This window comes from Salarias fasciatus, chromosome 23, assembly GCF_902148845.1.
Source record: "Salarias fasciatus chromosome 23, fSalaFa1.1, whole genome shotgun sequence".
NCBI lineage: Eukaryota > Metazoa > Chordata > Actinopteri > Blenniiformes > Blenniidae > Salarias > Salarias fasciatus.
In genome coordinates, this window is record NC_043766.1 from 17,609,321 (window position 1) to 17,634,226 (window position 24,906).

The following is a 24,906-nucleotide window of genomic DNA, read 5'->3' on the forward strand; positions in this document are numbered from 1 at the left end:
GCATTTCAAGGATGACAGATGTTCAAAGGCAAAAGTCATGTAAAACACCAAATGAGATAAAATAGGGGGTCACATCGTGACGTTACTACTGTGGGCCTCTGAGCAGCTCCCAGTGAACCCTGTGGCAGTCTGCTGCTCATACTGTTGTAGTTCAGGTTAAGCATGAAAAGGATGGGTTAAATGCAGAGAAAGAATTTCCCCACGGGGATTAATAAAGTATGCTTTCTTCTTTTATTGTTAACACTCTTTCTTCAGAGTGAAAGGATCCTCAGTTTGAATGTAGTCGGGGCTTTTCTGTGTGCAACCTGCATGTTTTTTGCTTTGTGTATGTGAGTTTCCTCCCACAGTCCAAAAACATGCATTTGAGGTTACCTGGTCACTAAACTCCCTGGAGGTGTCATTGCCAAAAAGTGTGTGTGACTGTCTCGCTATGTGTTTGCGGTGTGATAAAATGGTGAAATGTCTGGGAATTTCCCTGCTTTCACAAACAAGCTCACAGAAGTAGTCCCAAACTTACAACTAAAACCAGGGCTAGAAGAAAAATAAATACAACAAACTCCTTTTCAAGACAAGACAAGCCAAATATGCTTGATTGAGGAATCGATCATTGTGGCAAGTCAGAACAGGAAGGGCTAAAATCTCCACAGTGGACGGCACATTGGTGCAGGACCAAACAGTGATGCTGCCCGCTTATTTTGCCTACGCACCCCAGCAACATGAACACTGCCATTCACACAGGTTATTTTGGCATACTGTGGAGCAGGACTGGTCCTGAGGTCTTGAAAAAAGATTTTCCTTGCTAATGGAGAAAGCGAGAGACGGTCAGTCACAACATGTTTTCATTTCATTCCCGATTCCATCACTGGCAAAAGGAATTTAATCTTTTTCTCATTCACCTTTTCGCCCTGAATACATGGCTGACTTCAGCATGCTTCTCCGGTGGGATAAAGTTTATCGAAAACTTCAGCATCTTTTGGACTTTTAAGGACTGCTTCACACATGACCGGTTCATTCTACTGGATCCAGACCAATTGATGCCAACATAGGTCACGCCCTCAGGATAATTCACTCAAACAGGAGCTTGATGAAAGGCACCATGGACAACAGTGCAAACAGGGAGACTGTCTTTCTCTCCCTTTTTGTGTGATTCTCTGCTCCAGATCATCCAGGAAATGACAATGATGTCTCTGTCCCTGTCCAGAGTCCAGAAAACCCCACCCCCACCTTAACCTCACGTGTGAATTAGCGACACTGAAGCTTGGTCAGATAGAGGAGATTAAAATACCAAAGGTCAAAGGCAGAATCCATCAAAGGAGCAAGAAATGAGAAAGACCCCATGCAAAATCATCAAAACGCAGTTCATCGGTGTAGATGTATATTAAAGGCAGGCTAAATATTTAATGCTTTTATGGCACAAGACAATTACTTCAATGTTTTTCAGTCTTGATTTAGGCACACCTACAGCACAGAAACAACACTTATTACTGGCACTCCATTAAATTGGTTTAAATGTTACTTGCAAGATAGGAATTATTTTGTGTACATATGTAATTATGAAAATCAATTGTGGGGTTGCTCAAGGCTCCATCCTTGGGTCTCTCTTATTTAACACCTACATGCTCCCTCTGGCTAAGACCATGGAACGTTACAACATCGATCATAGTTATACATATGACATACAATTCTATACATCAGTGACTTCGAATGACCACAGCCCCCTTACACCTGCTTAGTAAGTGCAGAAATTAAATTAAAGAGTCAGAACCCAGAACCCAGAAAACCCAGAAAAAAAAAAAAAAAAACTGAGGTAAATATTTTCAACCCCAAAGAGGAAAGGTTGGAAGTCAGCACTCATTTTAACTCCATGTCACCCTTTACAACAAATCAAGACAGAAATCTGTGTGCAATTATGGACTCGGCCCTGAAATTCAAGTCACATCAAGACAATTACAAAATGAGCTAACAATCATCTGAAAAACAGGGCTAACTGATTTCTGGGCTAACAAGATTCAAACAAAGTTGTTCGTGTATTTATTTTCATTAAGGTGACAAAGAGGGTGGAGCACATCATATCTGAGCTTCAACCAATCTTTTAGTTGTTTTCATCGAACTAGGATCTGTTTTTGTTCTGCACCCAAATTTAAAATGACGAAAGTGTTTCAAAAATGCTTAAGCATCATCAGATGAAGGAAAAATCCTCCGAAGCACACCAGAAACAACAAAGGGTGGAACGCTTCATTCCCCCTGACAATTTTCGAAACGTAAGCGTTATGCTCACACTTTATATAGCTGAGTCAACAATTCAGGCACTTCTTTTACATTGAGAAAATCTTATGGATTAAATTTTCATCATATTGCATTCAGTTTGTATTGACCAGATGTAAATTTGCTCTGCAGGGCAACTCTAAAATAAACTTAAATGAGATCACATACGTAGAATAAATCATGTTTTAAGAAGCCATAGCACAATGACCTCAATGAATTTCATTTCATGTTATGATAAAAAATATTGAACTGTCCACAGGTGTAGAAATAATGATCATTATCATGAGGCATTTGGTTCATATCTCAGGTGAAATGTCAGAAAAAGCACACATATTCAATACAGATACATCTACATGCATAAAGACGGATCTACAACAATTATCAACACCAAGAATTCTACCCTTTTGTTACCATAGGCGTAAGTCATGTGATAAATCACAGGAGTGTGTCCACAGGGATCTAAGAATACCTGTGAGACGCTGGTGGGTGGAAGAGGGAGGGAGAGAGGTCGTATATTACAACTGCATTACTTGCTGGCGCGTGTGTTTAATCAGGCCAGTAATATAAGCAGGGTGGGCTGATGGAGGAAGGTCCTCTGGGAGCTGCAACTCTTTGTGTCTCTCAACCCCCAATGGACAAAGACAACCTCCACTTGTCAACCCCATCATTACGATATAATTCCCCCTAATACTTCAATTCCCACACCGCCACCTTTTCCCCTCAAAAGTCAAAATTATAAATGTAACAAATAAATCTTCAAATATTGAAAATTTGTAAGACTTTCATGTAAGCCGTATCACATCCACAGACACACATGTACCCCACTACTTTGGCTGAGTGGCTTTCCCATCGAGCAGTATGACCCCTTAACAGATGACGGATTTGACAGATAGGGCCCTTGCCGCTGCTGGGAGCCACAGCCAACCTGATGGGTTATTCATTACAGCAGGCTTCAACTGTCCTTTAAGGGCCCTAAAATGCCACAGAGGAAAGCTGTGCTCAACACAAACAACCTTTATTGTGATGGATGTAGCACCATTAGCCCACAGGTCCACAGGTATTATGCATGGTATCTGGTTGGTAATCTCATTCCAGGGGAATATAATTAATTAGACTTAATTATTTAATCACTCACTCAGCAGAGACATCTCCATTCATATATTTAATCAGTATTTATGCAACTACACTGTCGTAATGTAAGATGTAAATTTTCAACATATCTCATTTTAGCTTTTCCCATAATACACCCAATTAATTGCACCATTAAAACATCACTTTCAGTCAGCAGCACTTTGTTTATTCACAAATCACATAATTATTAATAATGTTGAGGAAAAAAGGAATTTATTGGAAATTTTTAACAACAAATTCAAATTCAATATTTGAATACATTCTGACACCAGAACAGACGATTCCATCGAAACGGCAACACGTCTTCTTTACTCTCTGCGGGCTAACTAGAAAGTGAATACGACTCTCCACTTCAGGGCAAACATCAGCTAATATTTTACTAACTCTGACAGTCACTGTGGAGTTTCATTTGTTTCACCACTAAGGTGGGTGTGACGGTGCCACATGCTGCTGTAATATCAGAAACGTTGAATCTACAGCTTTGGGGCTACATATCTCAGGTGCACAGTGTATTTTTTCCTCTTTCCAAGATATTACACATAACCTTTTTATGTGTATGGAACTGAGGGATTAACACAGACAAACATGCAATATAACGACTCTGACACAGTTAGGGAGTTAAAGGAAACAGCAAGTTGGTCTAACTGTCTTTGCCTTTAGTGTGCTTCAGGCAAACACAGACTTCAGGCATTAAGCAGCTGTAACTTTATCTGAAAGCAGGATCTCCCAGAATTATATTAGTCTCCTCACCAGACATTTCCTACATAACACTTCCCTCAGCTGTCTGTTTAGTCTGCCTGTAAATGATCGTGTAAAGAAGTTCAAACTGTTTCGGCCCTTACACTCTGTCAGGAGCAGTGACAGTGCAAAGGTCCTGTGTGGGCTGGCCTGCTAACCAAGAGTGATTACAGCTGAGTGGACTTTGGCCCGAGGGCCAGCAGGACACAGGCAGAAGCCAGCAAACCGAGCAAGTGGCAAACAAGGCATCTGCTGAGAGGAATACAGGACAGTGTTGAGCAAACACAGATGAGAATTTAACATGAATTATGAGCCAATAAACAGGATAATTAGGGTTACATTTCCTCTTAAAAGACCCCTGACAGTCAAATACAATCTATCAATATCGATGATAATTACCATATCTTCCACAACTAAAAGTCTCCTTTTTTTTGTGTGTGTGCAAGCACAGCAAATCACTGCAGCTCTCTTTCACTTTGAAGCAACATGCTCTCCTTCTCTCCACATCAATGTCTCATTTAATTTTTTTTTCAGTTCAGCTCAAGGAAGAGGAGGCCCCTCCTCTGCAATTCTTAATGAGACACTGTGTGTATAATATGAGTGTGTGTGTGTGTGTGTGTGTGTGTGTGTGTGTGTGTATTTATACATTACTGAGTGTGCTCTAGCCCTGTACTGGCTTTGTCTGTCTCATTGTATTACCGTGGATACAGCTGAATGTCAATCTCAAGAATCCTATTATGCTCCATTTGTCCTTTTGGAAAATCCCTACCTAGAAAATCCTTGTGCCTGACTACTTACACATGTGACGACAGGATGAAAAGCAGAGGCCTTTTGTTGAACTTCAAGACCTAACAGAAACATGACATATCGACGCAATTACTTATTTTTGTAGATATGTGACTGGGTAGCTGTCATATGAGTTTAATGGCATGATGTTGTGGTGGTGAGCTGTAAAAACTCACAGTGACAAAATCTCTCTTGATTGTCTTGGAGTTTGCATTTTTGTGTGGAAATGCAATACAAAACGTTATGATCAATACAAAAACAGGTGGTGTATTAAAACAGTGCGGTAGTTTAAAGATTCACAAGGGAAATTCACACATTCTACACCTGGTCCAAATACTGTCTACTTTTACTTACAAAGCTTTTTTTCCTTGAATGTCAATAGAATTACCACTAATTTCTTTGTTTGCGCCATTTATTTTCTCGTGACACCACTGGTGGAGTACCTGTATGAGTACTGGTTAATGCTGATATTCTTGTGTAGCGACACTGCCGTGTCTGTCATTTCCAATGCTTTGAAGGGAGGCATCATGTATATCTATGAGATTCATGTCACAGAGTGCGGACGGGAATCAACCTGAAGCGATGGTAAAGTCTCAGTATGTAGGTATGCTGGTCGGATTCTGTGTTCATGTGTGCGCTTTGAGAGTGTGTGTTATCTCCATATTTATCCTGCGATTGAAAGTCAGTCTGTCCTCAACATACCCTGCTATTCATCCACAGCCAGCTGGGTTCAGCTCCAGTTCCCCAAGGTCACAAGTTCAAAAAGGCGTGTATAAAAATGAATTACAAGAATTATTCACAGGTATTGCAAATTGCAGAAATATTTATTTTATGTGAAACATCTCATGTTCCTGCATTATCCTGAATCTAGTGACCTTTATCAGATCTCAGCAAATGACATTGTGCCCATTAGTATTCTAATGCCATTTTGGACTCCAGGGGCAACATTGATCTTATTCTACTCCTGACACAACTCGCAGCATGTGTGCCTTCATGTGTGTGCATTTGCATTTCCTATTAACCACAACAACACAAAAGGCCCCTTTTCTCATGTTCTCAAAGCCAAATATGAACAAGAAGGACCGTACATATATGAGGTGAAAGGTCAAATGTTCCCATTCTGCTGGCGTGAATCCACTGCAGAGAACCACACTGAGAGAGAAATGCACACATACTCCATCCCTCATCCAACAGAAGGGGGATGAAAGAGCCTATAGCTGTGGTTGGAGGATGGGAAAAGAGGAGGAAGATGATGGGTGGATGCTGGGTAAGAGGGAGGGGGTGTAGAGAAGCGTGGGTGACTGACAGACAACAAAAGACCAGCGCTGCCCTAAAGTTCAAAAGAGTGCTTTCAACGAAACATCTAACAAACATGGTCCCACTGAATCCTCTGCACGGCCAAGAGTGTATTTTCACATATTGTTCATTGGTGTAGATGCGTATTAAAAAGAATTAGACAGTTACATCAATGCATGTATATTTATGAACATGTGTAACATCCTGCTCTTCAGGCTAAACACAGGACTCTCCAGGTTCAGCGGCCTATTATCTCATTTTTGGTGACTACATAGAAACGTACTATGTAGAAACACAATATATTATGCAACAAACAATAAATCAATATTATTCATACATTTACTGAGTTGAGTAATAAAATATTTTAAGTTACACTGTTCCCACCTGTACATCTATAATTTTAAGAATTCATGTCCATTAATAGAATTTCTTTCACCCACCAGATGTACAGAAGATGGAAAGCTTCAAATTCCTTAATTCTGACAGTTTCCCCCAGGTGGGCTTCAAAGACTACGAACACATCACATCATAGGACGAAGGCTCAACAGCAACTGGACTTCCTCAGGAACCTGAAACAAGCTCACCTCCCTCATACCTCAGTAATTAATTTCAGTGAGTCACAGAGAGCTTAATCACCTACAGCAAGTGAGTACAAAAGAAGACCAGCTGTATTCTAAAGCAGTGACTTACAACTACGGGGGAAAGAACTCTTGATTTTAAGGGGTTTAACAATTTTTATGTCTTAAGATATTCAGAAATATTTTTTTTAAACATTTTAATTAGAAAATGTCTACAATATATAAGAAACTTGCAAAGAAAGCAGCAAGAGAAAACATGGTGGCACATCAGGCTAAAGAGAAAGATGAAGAGGTCAAAAGGAAAAGAAAAAAGTGAACCAAGAGGTTTATGCAGAATATGGCTTCATGGAAGCAATCCACAAAATCTAAGCTGAATGCTTCTATTGCTGTGTAAAAATTAGTGAGAGAAGGTTTGAAACCATACAAGCAGGAGCAGCACTAGTTCACCAAAGTCCCCGAGACGGTGTGCAATCCCAAAGAGTTTATCGTCAGAGAAAATAAATCCCTCAATTTGAATGGTAAAACTGTAGTAATCTGAAGAACAAGGTTAGAAACCACAGTTTTGTAGGGCCACAACCAAAAAAGCCTGAACATCATCTGTTCCTCCTTCTGTCTTCTAACAGCAGATAGAGACTTTACAAAAAATAAATTAAAAAATCAACAAACAGCCTCCACCCTCATCCTTAGTATTGATTAGCTCAACTGTTTATAAAATATTTTACTGTATATCACTCTTGTTCTAAAATCCGAAAATCCCTTGTGGTTCAGAAGAAAATATCTCTTCCTGAGCACAGTATTATTTAAGCTTTTGAGCACCCAAAGGTCAGCAGTCAGGTTTCCATCGTCACTGAGAAAACATGGTGGTCTTATTTCTTCAGAGATGAAAGGGGAGAATGTTTTGTTTGCTTCAAATGTTTATGCACCCTATGCTTTTTGTTTCTTTAGTTCATTGATATTGTTGCTTTTACATACATCATAAAGTAAACACTTTCAGGTAAGTAGCACTTTGCTATATGTATGATCCACAAAGCTTAAACATCGTTACATATACAAAGAAATTAGGAAGCTATACTTAAATTTATATATATATATATATATATATTTATAAAAATATATTTAAAAAAATCTGTCATACAATAGCAGTCAGCTGTTTGCATGCTATCTGCGTAGAATTTGTAGTAATACCATTGTGTGATCAGCAGAATGGCAAACAAAACTAGAGAAGGAAGTACAAGTGAGATGAGACTACGAGAAAGCTGCTGAATCATGAGAACTCTTTCCTGAAGAAGAATATTAAAAGACCGCCTCTCTTCAAAAGCACCACAGCTCAAGTGGAAGAGTGCTGCAGGTGGCAACAACTTAACTACAGTAACACTTTCCGGGGGGAACAATCATCGCTAATATATCACTTTCTCTCTTTCAGTTTGATGGCATGATCAAAGTTTCTAACAAGAATTAAGTTCTTTAACGTTTTCTCCTTTTAAAGGTAACAGCCCAGAATGTACTTTTGTTCCACTTATACATAACAATGTTGTTCAAACAAATTTTGGTTCAAAACGTGGTAAAGGCACTGAGAATTCACAGAGAAGAACTGCAACACAGACAAAGATTTGAGCCTTCAGTCGTGAGGCGAACACTTCAAGGCTTTTAACAGCAGTCAAGTCTGTGTCAAAGCGTAGTGCTGCTGCAACACTGCTGGTGTAACAACATCAGCCCCTGAGACTGTGGCTCTTAGGGACGAGGTTGTTATTGAAAGTGGGAACGGGAGCTTTTGCAGAGCACAGAGATGCATGCACAAGGAGCCGTAACTAAAGCACTGCTAACAGGATTGAGGAAACAATTAAATCTGGTTGTAAGCAGATGATACAAGTGAACAGAGGCTGGCCGGGAATAAAGAATATGCCTAATGTGTGCAAGGATTTATTGGCTAAGGCTATATCCTGAATAACCCCAAAATATCTGCATGAGTCGGGAGGAGAAAATGTCACACACCCGTTATGTTAGTTTACCTTATGAGTAAGATATTAATTGTACTTGAGAAGAACAGCTTCTTAATAAATCAAAATGGACAATAAAACATATTGTTGTTAGTGTGTGTAATTTCCTTTTTAAAATGTTTCAGTTATATCAAAATAGCAGGTGGAATGTTTTATTAATAATACCCTTAAAGTCTGCACCTTCTCAATATGTAAATAAGTTTGTTATCTAAAAATCCATTGTGATCCGAAAATGGGGGGTTTTGCACAAAAGGACAGTTTGTACAAAACCCTCCTCTTTTTGGATCAAAATCTGTTCCATATTTCACAAAAAAGACTGCAAAATTTTACACCTCCATCAGAGAAAAATGTATTTTGTTTTAGGATTTTTAAATTTAGAAATACTGTAAAAACAATAAACAAGAGCATGTTAATAGTATAAGCTGTTGTAGTAAGACTTGTCTTAAGTACATAAATATCGTTAAGTGCTGATGCTCTGCTGTTAATCATGTAAATCACATATAACAGAATAAGGACTTTATTAGCTACAGACCCTGGGAACTAAAAGAATCGGGCTCGAAGCTTTTCAGCCGGCTATGTTCAGTCTGCAGAAACACTTTGGCTGGTCATAATTTACATAATTGTAGCACTTATCACACCATCGCATAGAAAGTGAATGGTTACCCCGCCCAGAGAGCCAACAGTTGTCAAGGCAACTGAGGCACGGGTTCAACGGGAGCATGTCACTGGCCTTGAGAGATATCAACCAAGGAGTGGCTGAGGTAGCTCAGGGGATGTCAACACTGGGATCTGACTGTGAGGCGCCGCACCACAGTGCAGGAAGTCGAGGTCTTATCCTAAAGACACCTAGAACACACATCGAGATTGATTCTGCTACTGTGACAGACACATGTTCAAGTCCTAGGAGGCAATAAAGCAGGTAAAGGAGCTGCATAATGGAGCTACTTAACTACAGCCCAGTTGTGGAGAACCATTTGTAGGTCTGTTTATGCTCTGCTGGACACACAACTGACCACTGAGCACATTAAGTTAAATGAGTTAATCTACTTTGTGTGTTCACACATAAATGACTGCAGAGCCCTGACATAAATCTGTCTGTCTGTTTCCTGCTCCTCTAAAATGTTACTCTGTTCTTGCTTTTCTGTTACTTTTGCTTTCCTCTCCTGCCTCTGCATTTCTCTCTCGGTAATAGATGTGTCTGCAGAGGATGGAAGGCCACTTTGTGCTTTTTAAGAGAAAAATGCTGCACAGTCTGTGTATGTGTGTAGACGATTAACATCGTGACTGAAATACAGATCAGAAGAATACAAAGACAGGATGTTAGCAATCTGTGGTAAAACTACGGATGAGATTAAAAAAAGTCACCACTAAAGGCTGCAAAGGCCCATGGACCCAGATACTGACTGACTGCAGAGGAACACACAAAGACACATGTCTAAAATTTGTATTCAAAGACTCCTCTGTCCATCCACAAAAGAGAACTGAATTAAGTCTTTCAGGTTCAGACTGTGAAATGCAGTTAAATTGTGTATTACTAAGAAGGGATAAAAGATCCAGCTTGTAACAGCACTCTGCTGTTGGAACAAGCAGGTATGATAATGTAAAACACAAAAAAATATGAAACTATTGGGAAATATGAGGGACAAGCTTCATTAAAAGCTCTTGTCTTTAAGTTACAAAATGTAACATGTGTAAACCATGAGCCAGTGACCCAAACAGTTGTGTATAAAAAAGCTAAACTGCAGGAAAAATGTGATACTTCATTATGGATCAAAGACAATAACTTAATGATGGTAGTTCAATTACAATACACTACCATAGTTACAATTTATTTTTTTAAACACATTGCATCTTCCAATGTGCCTGTGCATTTTAATAATGTGCATCTCTTTAATTGGTGAGTGAAGGCAAAGAAAATGCTTACACTTTGAAAAAAATAACAGAGAATAAGAGATCTATTACAATGCCAGGTAAAGCAATCCTCAGCAAAATCAACAGATTGACAAATTCCTCTGCAGAGCATTTATGCCGTCCGTCACTTTGCCAAGGCCACTTACACAGTGAGGGATGGCTGTTTCCAGGCAACAGGGTGGCGAGCATCCGCAGCCTGTATCTAACCACCATCAACCAATCACAGCCATCAATTCCCACTTTAGCCAATCATGACTGATGTCAAGCAGCTGCAGTTCAGCAAAGAGCTATTATCACGGCCTACCAGCTCAATATACAAGTTGTCCAGGTGCCGTGTGTGAGATCTAAGAGGTCACAGGCTGTATATCTGGGCTTCAGAAAACTAAATACCCATGACTAGCTTTAATTTTGTTATTTATTGTTGCTGCTGTAAATCACAGCGAACCACACTCCCAATCTAATTGAACACCTGTTAAATACACCACAGAAAAGCTGCTTCACCTCAACATTATTCTTTTGTGTTTCTTTTGTGTTCTCTGGTTAGAACTTACTATGAAACCCTTAAAGTATGGAGATTATGTATCCTCTTTTCATGAGGGTATTTCGAGCTTGGAAAAGCACGTATCATTTAAACTAACCCTATCCCTGCATAGAAATACGATCTCTAAGCTGTGAAGGGTAAAAAAAAAAAAAAAAAAAAAAAAAAAAAAAAACATGACAGAAAACATATTCAATAAATTGAGATATTGGAATATTTCATGTTTGGTCTTATGTGGCTGTGAGAGGCTCAGCCATCTGTGCTGAAAACTATCAGGGTCTGTCAGATGAAAAAATGCAGTTCTTTTAGAGCATATAATTACCTTGCATGCACAGTGGACATATTGAGTGTGTTTGTGTGTCGGTGTGGCCTATACCTGCTGACAGAAGCAGCTCAGCTGCCACTGACACAGGCTGCATGTGGTGAAGGTGAAATAGTTCGCATTGCATCAATTCCTCTTTGTCACATACACATATCCATTCAGCTCACTTTGACAGACATCAGTTTAGGCAAGGCAATCTGTTAGCCTAACTGTGGCTGACGGTTCCTGTGATGTTGGGTTCGGGCTTTGTGTTTGATCTTCCAGGTACAGAGGAAGTGAAGCCTACGGGGATATCTCATCTGTTCATTCGAATTCTCTTTCTCTCTGATCTGCTACAACAATGAATAACAATGAAAATATAACAAATACACAGAGCTGGATGAACCTGTTCTGTTACAGTTAATTAACAAATCTATGTTTCAATACATTTGGAGCTCTTCTACTTTTTTAAATAGTTATTTAACCTTGAGGTCCAACGCTGTTGAAAGTCACGACAGCGACTTTATCAAGCTGTACAGCAGTGTCTTTCCCAGTAATGTCCCAGTGATCCAGTTACAGAAGTTCACCTGCTTCCGTCACTGGGATAACTGAATTTTAATCATGAACATCTAAATTGTTTAGATCATTCAGTGCACAAGTCACTGTGCTGCAAAAGTGATAAACATAAGTAACAAGTAATAAAGTCAGTGTGGCAAAAAGGGTGAATTTGAACTATTGCTACAATAGGAAGGTTTCTAACCAGTAAAAATAGTTTAATGTATCTGGGCTTAATCTCTGGCAATGGTAACTTTATGTTCACTCGAGAAGGATAGCTGGGCAAGAAAAATATTTTAGCTAAACAGCTCTCATTTAACTTTAATTAAAGCACAGTGGCGCTGCACCTTCCAATCATATCAGACGCAATGTCATCTATGGCAACTCCACATGGACAAACTGCATTACGGCTAAGATTTGTAGGCCTTTTATTTTTATGTTTCATAGCTTTATGCATTCACTGTACATCTATTTTGTGCTTTTCATTATAAACATATACATTTGCTATGACCTGGGACAATCTATCAGACCAAATGTAAAGGCAAGTATTTACATCTAAATACATCAATCATCATCCTCTGCTCTTTCCTTCGCAGATTAATAAAGTACACTCTATTCTATCACCTAATGGATGGATATTCTTTCATCATTCAGTATAAGACAGATATCTATTTTTGATGTTTAATATATTTAGAGTGGCATATCTTTACTCAAGATTATTTTAATGATTACTTTTAACTCTTCATCCAGCGGTTTTAACCTTTTTTGATAAAAACCCTGAAGGCATGAGCCTTTACAGTACTGAGTGAACACCGGAGACTGCTAATTACTTTCAGTTCTTCAGGAAGTAGTAAGGCATGGCAAGTTCATTTATGAGCACATTCCATAGAAGAGGCAGTTCAAAGTACTTCACATTAAATAAAGCTCAACATGCAACAAGTAAAAACGCATAATCAAATAGGTCATGAATCATGATGAGGAAATTTCTTTGCACAATCAAAAAACTGAAAACACTGATTTGACTGATGCATTTTGAAGGAGTGTAATAAGACATACTAAATCCCTGGTCTCTTACAGCATTGCTCTCCAACACGATATCATACAAAATACTCCTCATAGCAATCCATATGTATAGAAATACATAGATATACACTCCAAGCTATAGATTCTGTTGATCTTCAAACCCACGTGCATCAGAATACATCCTAAACGTAATCTCCTAAATGTCATCATGCTCAGATTTCCTCCAAACATCTCACACAGCAGGGGGAAGACAAAATTTACTCTCATGAGTTAAAAGATCAGCCTTTTTCACATTCCTCAAATAACGCTGACATTATATTAGCGTTATTAAGGCATTTTAATAAAACTGAAAAGATACATATAACATTCCATTATTCAAATATTCTTTATAGAGTCGACATAAACACATTATTAAAAGGCAGCAACAAACAAAACGGTCTCACTACCAAACACTGTAAAAAGAACTAATACAAAAACACGGATGAGGTTACTTTTTGTGTATTCTGTCTGCATCTGAGTGCATGAGCTCGGCCATGTTTAGTCTCTAACCACTCATCCAATCCACCAGCCAGCCAGAGGGAGCAGTGCTGCTTCCTTTTCACCAAAACACAGCTGACTGTAAAAAGTGGCTCGTTATCAGGCCGCAGGGTTGCAGGCCTCCAGGATCTGAATTTGACACCCCCGAATTAAATTGTTGGGACTGGACCTGGAACTTTAGGATCTGGAGAGAACCAATAATAAACTGTGGAATACAGTTCACCTCTTTGCACTTATCTAAGTTTAGAATAATTGTGATTAAGATTTAAATAATAATTCAGTTACAAAGATAAGCATTAGTACAGGGGAACAGATGAGGTGTGTGCCCGTGCAGGACTAGACATACTTGTGCTCCAAGGTTTACAGATAGAAGCCACTGGACTCATAAAAAACAAGATAAGTGTTGTGTCAATAGTCCAAGCTCAGGCCATTAATCTAAGTAAAACAAGAGGTTATGCTTCACTGCAGTAACCATGGCAGATGTAGCGAGGGTGCAACATAGAGGAAGATGAAACTCAGTATCCATTAACCATTAACCTACAGGCTGGCCATGCCATTAACAGACAGGTCCAGGGAGGTAACATTATAGCCCCAACATCAACAGCATTAATTATACTGCAGCTCAAAACTGAACGTCACCCATGAGAATGAGCATGCCGCGTGTTATGTGTCATCATACGACGTCAGGAGAGTTGTGTGGCATTCATACATTATTTTGAATGCTATTTATAACAAAGGACTTTGCAGTTCATGTACTTATATTTAGAAGCAACATCAAGTGGCAATTTACAAGCATTGATGGCAACGTAAAGGACTATCCATCCATCCATCCATCCTCTACACTGCCTTATCCAGTTCAGTGTCTTACTGGGGTCAGTCCCAGCTATGAACGAGGGCAGGATAAACCCTGGACAGGGCAACTACAGAGAGACAGACAATCACAACTACTCACTTGTAAAAGACTAATCCACATAAAAATCAGGAAACATTAAAAGTCATTGTTTGAAATATGGATTGATAATTGTCGTTTATGAATAAACAAGTCAACGATGTATGAATATATACTTATACGTACTCTACAAAGCAGAAAAAACCCCAATAACAATGCAACTGAATGAGATGTTCTGCAATACTGAAGACAACTAAAGACATAACTCCATCAACTTGCAAATAATTATAACAAAGTGCTACTATTATCATTTATTATTATTATTATTCATGCTTGTTTAAGAGAGGAGTATGCCTAGTCAGCTCGGCATGAGTGAACTGAGGTGTGTGTGTGTGTGTGTGTGCACTTGTATGAAGATGTCCCTCCAGGCTGCAATGCTATTCCCTCAACAGCAGCTGCAGACTCTCGATAAGAGTCACACTGAACAGCCTCACTTTGAGGACAGAACAAACTGAAATGTAAGGAGAGAAAACGTTTACAAAACACACACACACACTCTCACACACACACAAACACACACACACACACACACACACACACACACACACACACACACACACACACACACACACACACACACACACACACACACACACACACACACACAGCAGATATTAAAAAGCTGGGAGATTAACAAACATGAAATAAGACACATTCCTCTGAGAATAGGAGCACATTTCACAGTTTCGGAAAAAATTCTCAGTCAGACAGACCCGACAATGCTGCCAAGAGCATCTTGAACACATCCCATAAACAGCAGAGATCAATATTGGTTAAAGAAATCTCTGTTGTATTCCAGATTGATTCACTTTATCTCCAATGAAAAGAAAAAGAAAAAATAACAGGGAAAGGATGAAGTGTGAATATCAGAACACAAAATCCAAAAAGGGAGTACAATGAAAGCATCTGAAGCATCGGGGTTTATAATATAGATGCTGAAGTGAAGATGGAATATGCAATAAAAAAAAAAAACTATGTCGAAAGTGAGCAATGAAGACCACAGTAAGGAGAGCATGCACGCTTATCTGCCAACATTCTCATGAGAAGTACATGAATTTCACATTAACCCAGCCGATTCATACTTCAATGATAAAAACATTATAGAAGCAAAGCATTTAGTATAGAGCTCAGCTCTGTAACACTAACAGTTATTCTCATTAAAGCAGCAAATGTTGTAGATACCATTCAATAGTTCGTGGTGGCTATAATAATATGCTAAAACTTTATCCTCACGTTTTGGTTCTCATCAATAAAGGTAGTCATTAGTGGTTACATTTGTTGAATATCAAAACGCAGGTCAGCTTTCAAAATGGATATTTCTCCGTCTTTGTCAATATAAATACTGTAACTCTATCTTATGAATGAGCCATCATATTGCTTATTCCACCTTTGCTTTCCTGGCTGGGAGGAAGGAATCTAATACTTGATGTTATTCAGTTAGGAGCAATTTCCTGCTCCAATCAAATTAGTAGTGCACTGACCTTGGGGTGCTTCAGTGTCATATCATTAACACAATTTACCTGAACAGGAAATGCCTTTCTTTTTTTAAACAAAGGAATGCATAAAAATTGCACAACAATAACAATACAGAGCTACAAGGTGTTGCTGTGAGTTTATTCCAATAATCCAAAGTCATGCATTTTATGGTAGTTGGTGACTTTAAATCGCTGGTACATGTGAAAATGAGAGTATGGTTTCCTATTTTTGTCCTGTAATGGACTGGAATCAGGTCTGGTCTACATGGGTTAGCATAGAAGATCAATGAAACGCGTCACATTCAACAGGAACTCTTTGTATCACCCTGACAAGAAAGACAGCCAAGTTTTCATCTGCTTAACACTGTGATTTACTGCTACCATCTGCTCTTTTCTAAATGTGTGCAGCAATTTCAGAGGGCAGATTTATCTGAATAATCATTTAAGAAAGCGCTAGATGTAATTGTAATAAAATTAAAGTGTGTATTATTATTTACAATGCAGTTCTGTTTAAGAAACACTAATTTATGTTCTTCACTCTTGCTGAGCTGCCGTTTGTGGATCTTAGTTTTTATTTGTTTTATTTTTGTGACAGTGACAGTTACCACTGAATTTAGCAGGCTGCCAGTGAGGGTTTTAACACAATTCTAGACATCTACACATGTATCTGCATGCTTTGATAGAAGAAGAATATAGAAAACATAAGCAGCATATGGTTTGTTTGCAAGCGTGGTGAGCAAACTGAAGAGTGTACACAGTGAGAGTGTACAATGTGTGAGAGACTGTGTGTGTGCCGCAGAGCAGCATGGGGTGGCTACTCGCTGAGTTTAAACAGCAACATGTAGAGAAGAAACAGCCACTGTCTGTCAACCACCGGCGTGCACTGAGACTCTGAATTCCCATTCATCCCTTCTACTTCTGGCACAAACAGACCACCAAACCAGAGCCTAGGTTTTCTGCAGTGTCATAAAAGTGTGTGTGTGTGTGTGTGTGTGTGTGTGTGTGTGTGTGTGTGTGTGTGTGTGTGTGTGTGTGTGTGTGTGTGTGTGTGTGTGTGTGTGTGTGTGTGTCATCAGATGGGCCTCCCTGGGAGAGCCTCCTAAAGCCCTGCAGCTAACAGCATCTGGCTGATATGTTTTCACTGCAGACAAATCAACATTTAAAGATCTGACCTGCTCCTCGGTGAGGTGGGAGGTTCATACAAGCAGCTCCAATCAGCAGTCAGATTGAAAAAAATGAGAAAGATCAACATCTTCAGCCTGATTTGTAAGTTTAGCCTTATACTTTCTGCCACCTCAATGTATGGATTCAAAAAGTTACTGAATTCCATTTTCACCTTTGCGACACTGCAGCTGCACATTAAAGTAAAATATTTTAAATCAACAGGGACTATAAAATAGACATGAATAATTTAAATCAGCAGACAATCAAATAACTGATGATATTAAATGACAATGTTTTGATCACACATGTAAAGAGGCTGGCGATGTATTTAATCATAATTTAGTGTTTACTCAATATAAAGAAAACGTGTCAGATATATGCTCTAGGAACACTTAAATTGAAAAACATCTCAGGACTACTTTGCTTTTAAAGAAAACTTAATGAAACTCAAAAAAAGTTGAACTGAACTGAATTAAAAACCAATGTAGAGGTCAAGGAATTTCTGTTTTGACCTAGTAATTTGTCAACAGACAATGCATGCAGCGTGTGAATGAGGGATGCTCTCTTTCTAAACAAGGAAATTTAGGTCAGAGCCCTGTGTAAAGATTCTCATTTCTGTTACGAATATCCTGTCACATTGCCAAGTCTAATATTAGACCCCTAACTATGTGTTGTGTTCTGAAGTGGTGTCAGCATGCTTTCACAGGACACCATTATAATTCAACCTAACACCCCAGCCTTTAGTCCTGCATGTTCTGGGTTTAATGCATTTGGGTGCTTGAATGTCACAGGAACAAAAACAAGGCTCAAATGATTCAGGACTCTTTCGTAAGTGCCATGGTAACTCGGATAGAGCAAGTTCATTGCAGCTTGGTATGTACACAAAAGGGTACAGGCAATAGGGTTGCATTTCTACAGTGAAAAGCAAGTTTCAAACACAGAACCACTTTTAATGCTTCAGTGCTTTAATGCTTTCAAAAACAACCACAATCCTAATAGAATATCTCTCACAAGAGCTAAAATTTTCCAAGACAATGAACTGACAACATAAAAAAAGATTGTCAGACTAACAATGGAACAGTTTAACTTTTTGCACATATGATTATTTCTCATAAAAATCCTAACAAGAAATCTACAATAATCCTCTTACAAACGGCTGCCGCTTATGCCAGGGGAACAATAAGCTGTTCTTTGCTCAATTGAGCTGCATACTAATGGGGTGATTATGAGACCTAATTATCAGATGGTACTTGTCAGGAAGAAACTGAGCAGTTAGCCTGAGGAGAAAATACAAAACAGAAACAAACTGTTGTTTCTAATGAAAAGTCACAGAGGATTGCTTTGCTCTTCTTGTGGAGCTGGTCAAGAGGCCAGTTCTTTATGGAGTTATACCACAGTAAGTCATAATGCACACTGAGGGGCAGTGAGTCAACTTTCCCGGCACTGAAGCTACTGGTTATTCTGTCATATCAGTCATCAAGTCACATGTTGAGCAACTTATTAATTATGTATATTTCTTCAGGCCAGCATATGGCAGCAGGGGTGGTTAAGGGAAATTGTGAAGAATGATGAAGACAAACAGTCTTTCTGGACATGATTAATGAACACTCGCGAAGCTTGAGAACGAGTCTGTGAGTCCTCGATCCAAGCATATAATTGACTGGCTTTTTTTGTGGTATATTCACTCTATTAGTTCTAATGTACAGGGCTTCTATGAAATATCCTCATAATTATCCATTTGCTATGTTCCTGTTAGCAGTAAACAGTGTGAATCATGTTCTTTCAGTGCCTTCTGTCTCCTCTTCTTCCACGTAGCCGCCTGCATGTGATGGAGGCATCATTGCATCTATAAACCTCCTCACTGTCTCTTCCTCTTCCCCTGTTGCTGTATAGATCAAGTATCTGCTTCCTTAATTAGCTAACATGACTCAGACTCCTGCATACAACACCAAATAACTGAAACTTGTTTTTTTTTCCTCATTTTCCCACCACTGTCCCACATGAGTGATCCCTCAAATGTAATAATTTTCTTTTAAATATTAAATGACTACTAATTAAATTTTTCTGTTATTGTTCATGATCAATTTTTTTTAATTCTCAAATGAAAGGTGTAGTTATTTATGTGGCTTTGTTGATGACAGGGAAGTATCTGAGCACTCCTGAGCTACACAAGGGAGATTCACTGTATTTTCAATTCCACACATACTTTAATAATTTAACATTTAATATAAAAACAGACAGGCTGCCCAGGAGGAAACAAAAGCTCTCTCTCTCACTCTCTCTCTCTCTCTCTCTCTCTCTCTCTCTCTCTCTCTCTCTCTCTCTCTCTCTCTCTCTCTCTCTCTCTCTCTCTCTCTCTCTCTCACACACACAAATTGATGGTATAAGAAATTATATCTAGTCCAATATTGTCCTGACCTCTACAATAACTACTGCTTTGACCTCGAATGTATTAAACTTATATTCTGTCCAGTTATTGCTTCCATCCACAGAAAACAGTCCAAATGTGAAGGGACTTAAATTTTATTAAGGATACATTGAAAAAGCTTTTGCTGGGCTCCTGTGTCTTTTCTGCCTCCGGTTCTTTGTATTTTCTCACATCTTTTCTGTGAGCAGTGGTATCATTTGAGAGGCAGCTCCCTGAGGATTTAGCTTCCTTTCCTCCAATTATCACCAATGTCACCTCGTTTTTTTCCCTCTTTCATCCTTCCTCTATCATTCTATCTGTCCTTCTCAACCCTCACTCACTCTCCACTGCCATGTCTTTGTTTCTCTCTGCATGTGTCTCTGTCATTTTGCCCATGGGCAGAAGTGGGATAACATATCGAGAGCAGAGGCAGCGCAAATACATGCTACCTTTCACCACCATCCACTCACATGTACTGGTGCAAGATAAAATCTGCCAGCTGCTGGAAACTTTTACATCAAGTACCGTTTTTTTCCTCTCTGCGGTCAGGTAAAATTGCTGAGGTCAGTAGTTTGGAGCAGCAAGAAATATACAGAGAAGAAATAAAAAAAGAGACTGATTGCAGCCTCACCTTAATGGAACATCACCTCTGTGTTTTGGTGTCTCTGAGCAAATCTCAGCCCAGATTCTAGTTGTCTCTCCAGAGAGACAAAGCAGCTCCCTTTGTACAGTGAAGGACACCATGTCTTCTGCAATAACCTACTCACCCACTAAACAGATGCAGCACAAATGTCCCAAATACAACCACAAGACAGAAAAAAAATATTCAACATTAAGATATCATTTGGAGAGGAAAACACTAACATTCTATGGATATTCTATGCTTTAAATGAAAGCACAGAAAAAAATCTGTTTTAAAATCTGCAGTACATTTAAGAATTAAAATAACATTAGAATGGACACAGTGAAATAATTTCATTGCTCTAATTGCAGCATTAAAAGAACAGAAATACATCAGCATATGGCCCTGCTGTCATCACCTATAGCTTGCCATCACACCCACACGCACTGTAGCATGCAGCTCCTTCTGTGCATGTGTGTGTCTCTGCATGCATGCAGGCTTGAGTGTGCATGCGCATGAATCCTTTCACAGTCAGTTGTAAGTTTGTGTCTGAGTGCAGAGACAATATGTGAACAGAAATACATAAACGCATGCAACAAATGCAACACCTACAGATCCCTCTATCACCACCCCTGTGATTTGTATTGTTATTTTGAATCACTCAGCATTTAGTCTTTAAATGGGGAACAAGTGCCATATAAGAGTGCGTGGCATAAAAAAACAGCAAGCCGTGTCTTCTAATGTCTTTAATTCAATCATTCAAAAATCCATCTGAACAGTTGCGTGAATCCAGAGTGCAGTAAGTACCATGTGGTCAGCCAAGACTGATGGGATACACTCAGTAGTCTGGCTCATCTACTGGCAGCTGGCCAGAACCCGTTGATTAGGCTTCTCAACACTGATTAAAAAAATAAGTTGCCTCATAACAGAGGTTAGATTATGGTTGAAAGCCCTCCTAATGCTAAACAAATATACCCAACCCCTGAGACACGAACAGCTGATTCTGAATCGACAGAGATAGATCGTATTACATTCACATGCTTGTCATGCATGAGATTGTTGAGATTACTGACGGTGTTCCATGGTTATGATCTCTAGTTGTCCACATGGCAAACAGCCATATCTCACTGTCTGAGCTTTCTGCTTGTCTAACCTTCACACACCTTTGTTGCCATTGTAAAATAAAGGCGCAGCAGCTCAGGAACATGTTTAACGCTCGTCTTAAGGATTTATTATTAGCTCCTGTGCATCATTGAAGAGGTAGAGATCACATCCTGTGGCTTTTATCCTCATTCCAGTGGCAACAGGCTCAGAAGATCACAGCAGACATGTTCACAAGCGAGCAGACAAAGATGCACTGTAATAACAAGCTGTTGACGACTGGACTCATTTGCCATAAACGTCCTCATAAGCACAGTTACAAGGTGAGAGGGTCAAGGATGACCATGCCTTCTTAGAGCAACACTAATCTCTCTGACATCCCTGCCCCCCCAATAATTTCTTCTACTAGAGAACCCATCAAAGCAACCTCTCCCTTCAATTCAGCATGTTTCTCCAGCGTGTCAGATTCATTTTTACAAACACAACATTAGATCCTGTAAAAGCCCCCCCAAGACTCCTGTTGAAAACCCCAAATCTAAAAATATCACATCTCACTGGCTCCACATCATCATCCGACTCCTCAGCCTCTCTTCGAACCACAACATTTGCCATCCAGATGCCCCCTCCTCCACTAAACTAACCTCGACCAACCCTCTCTCCCTCCTCCTCCTTTTTTCTTCTCTCCTCCTCTTCATTCAGGCGAGATCTAATTCATCGATGAATAATGGATGGATGGATAGAAGACTTTCATCTAGTATGGTTCTCTTTCTCTCACTGTCTTTCTCTTGCGGGATGGCTGAAGTGCTAATGCAGGGCAACATGAATTGGAGATGAGCCCAGGGACCTCCCACTCAGTCTGTTTGTCTGTCTGCTGCCCGAAGGATATCTCTCTTAGACTGTGGCTGTTTTTCCTATTCCAAAACTAGTCACTGACAATTCTGATGCAATTGTTATATAACCAACATTATAATTGTTCTATAGCAGTTTTTTTTTTCCTAATCATCAAATAAAACACATACATGGTAGTTGGAGGCCACCTTTTTTAATCCTCTTTCATTTCAGTTATCTGCCCCGTTCTCCATTGTTCATTACTTCAGTTCGATTGCTCCCTGACCTTGGGACGGTGATCTTAGGTTTGTATTGACCCTGATCCTCGCGCTTCCCTTCCATTTAATACCCTTAGAAGCCCCATCAAAGAGCCAATCACTGAATCCACAGCCATGTCCTCTCTACAACGCTTTGTAAGATCAAGATTGGTTTAAATCCACTCTCAGGACTAAACCTGCTTAACTGAGGAGAAAATCACTTCATCTGATTTTCAGCACAATTGCACAAGAAATTCTTTGATATATAACTATTTAAGATCTCGATATCATTGTCATATAAGTTCTAATATTTTAGAAGTCGAGAAATGCTGATAGTATGAAATAAGAGACAATGGCTTACCGTGTTGCATGGACATTAATCATGTTTTTCTGTCTCCTAAAAATCTTTCTTGCTCATTACACTCAAATTCATTTTGCATACCTACAGCAGCCACATTTTAGTGTTGCAGTATTGGTTTGGGGCCAATCAGTGGTACCAGGATTAAAGACCAAATAAATGGAACCAACCCCCACAAAACCTCAGCAATTAGTGCTGGGAAACACCCATGAGCAGCCGCTTGTCAGAGACCCCATCAATAATGCAGCCACACCACTGTCCTGCGACCCTGTCTGACTGCATGTCCATCTGACTCCTGTAACCTCCGCCACCTCCGCCACTCCTGACTGCCTGACCTCAGGCCAGCTTCTCGCTGCCCTTCAGACCTCTCACGTCTGCTTCCTTATTTCATTGTTGAGCTGCGAGTGAAGATGTAGTTTTGATCATCTTATTATCAGATTTAGAAAATATATTATGCAAAAACAGCACAAAGGTGGATTTGGGTACCGTACACCTGAGTGCAAATTTTCAATTCATTGTGTAATTCTGTGCACACTGGATTCTGATAAAGCGGCATGATTTCAGACAGTTTAAAAATATCTTTCCATTTATTATTCAAATGGCATGATGCTGCATGCCATCTGGTATATGGCTACTTGTTTGCATCCTTTAAAAGACAGCTTAAAGATCCTGACTGCGTATATGCCACTCTTGTCATTTTAGAGGGAAAACAGTGTAACTGATTAGATGCCTCCCAATCAATAATGCAAAATCAATTAGAATTTAAACCTCAATAACGCCTGAAAGCTTTGCAATCTTTAACAGATAGATGTCAGAGAAAGACCTCTTAAAACAGATGTTACCCAGTGGCTTTGACTGAATGGGAGCAGCTTATTTAGCTTTAAAAAACATAAAGAAAAACTATATATAAACATAAAATATATAAACATCAGAGTTTTGGACACCTATCTTCTCTGCTGAGGAAAGAAAATCATAGCATTTGATTGCTATTCCTCTCAGGAGGCGAGGAGGACTCCAGCTGTGAACAACAACAGTAATAACAGCTGCTGCTCCATCATACACACGGCCAGAATAATAATCAGCCATGTATTACACAGGCCAGTAGCTTTTCAACTAACCTCTCATCATGGTTGTTGACAACTGCAGGCAAAATGGTGGAATCGTAGACCACAACAGAAAATAGCATAATACGCAGCAGAAAGGCACATTTGAGAGGATTTGTGGGTGTGATATCTGTCACCGCTCAAATAAGACAGATTAGCTGCACGAAAACAGACACAAAATATTAATTAAAAAGTGGTTGGTGCTACACAAGTTGCCGAAAGAGTGAAAGATATGTTGCAAGTTTACAATTTCGTTGAACTGTCAGTCACTGACAATATGATGCCAGGGAAGCATGGGGCTAAAAGTTGGCACAGACGCTTGTTACATAAATAATAAAGGCCAAACAGATGCATGTTCAACAGCAATACACAATAATATCATGAATTTTTATCCTGCAACAAGTAAAAATAAAATGATTAAAACAGTATGCTGTTTGAATGTTTCATGTGCAAAATGAAATACTTTCATATTGAATTATTTAAGGTCGTTGGGCAACAAATTTACACAATAAGCTACATTACTCTTTCTTTTAATGAAAATGATAAATAAATTACTCTCCAACTAAATTCACCAGTTTACAAGAACACGATAGGTTGGAATTCCTTGAAAAAAACACATGCAGCAAAATTCAACAGAAGAAAACACACTACTTCACAGAATTTACAATTGCTTGAGAGGCTACTTGAAATTTCATTCCCACTCTAAAAGGCCACGAATGTCAATACTTTTTCCTGCGCTGTTGTGTGGCCTGATTGTTTCTTTAACTACATGAACAACGAAAGGTCCTCATGTAATTTATCTTTTGACATCCAGTATTAAAAACAAGCTGAACATCTGCCAAGCTAAGAGTTTCATAAGATACTCCATACTAAGACATGAGAGTTAACGTTGTAACTGATCGTTCTCCAGTTGGATTCTTTCATCTCCAACATTTAGAGCTTTATCTGTCTGAGCTGTGATACAGTAGTGATGCAGTAATGTGTGA

At 39.2% G+C, this 24,906-nt stretch overlaps 1 protein-coding gene and 1 long non-coding RNA gene across 2 annotated transcripts in view; both read right to left on the bottom strand.

Annotated features, from left to right (window-relative positions):
* The window catches only part of xpr1a (xenotropic and polytropic retrovirus receptor 1a), a 66,887-nt gene that overhangs the window by 31,241 nt on the left and 10,740 nt on the right, over positions 1-24,906 (bottom strand). The window lies entirely within an intron of this gene.
* On the bottom strand, positions 1,487-19,021 carry LOC115382142 (uncharacterized). The gene is made up of 3 exons (XR_003930499.1): positions 19,009-19,021; positions 16,941-16,943; positions 1,487-1,623 (listed from the first exon to the last, which is right to left on the bottom strand). It is a non-coding gene; the product is annotated as an uncharacterized LOC115382142 (long non-coding RNA).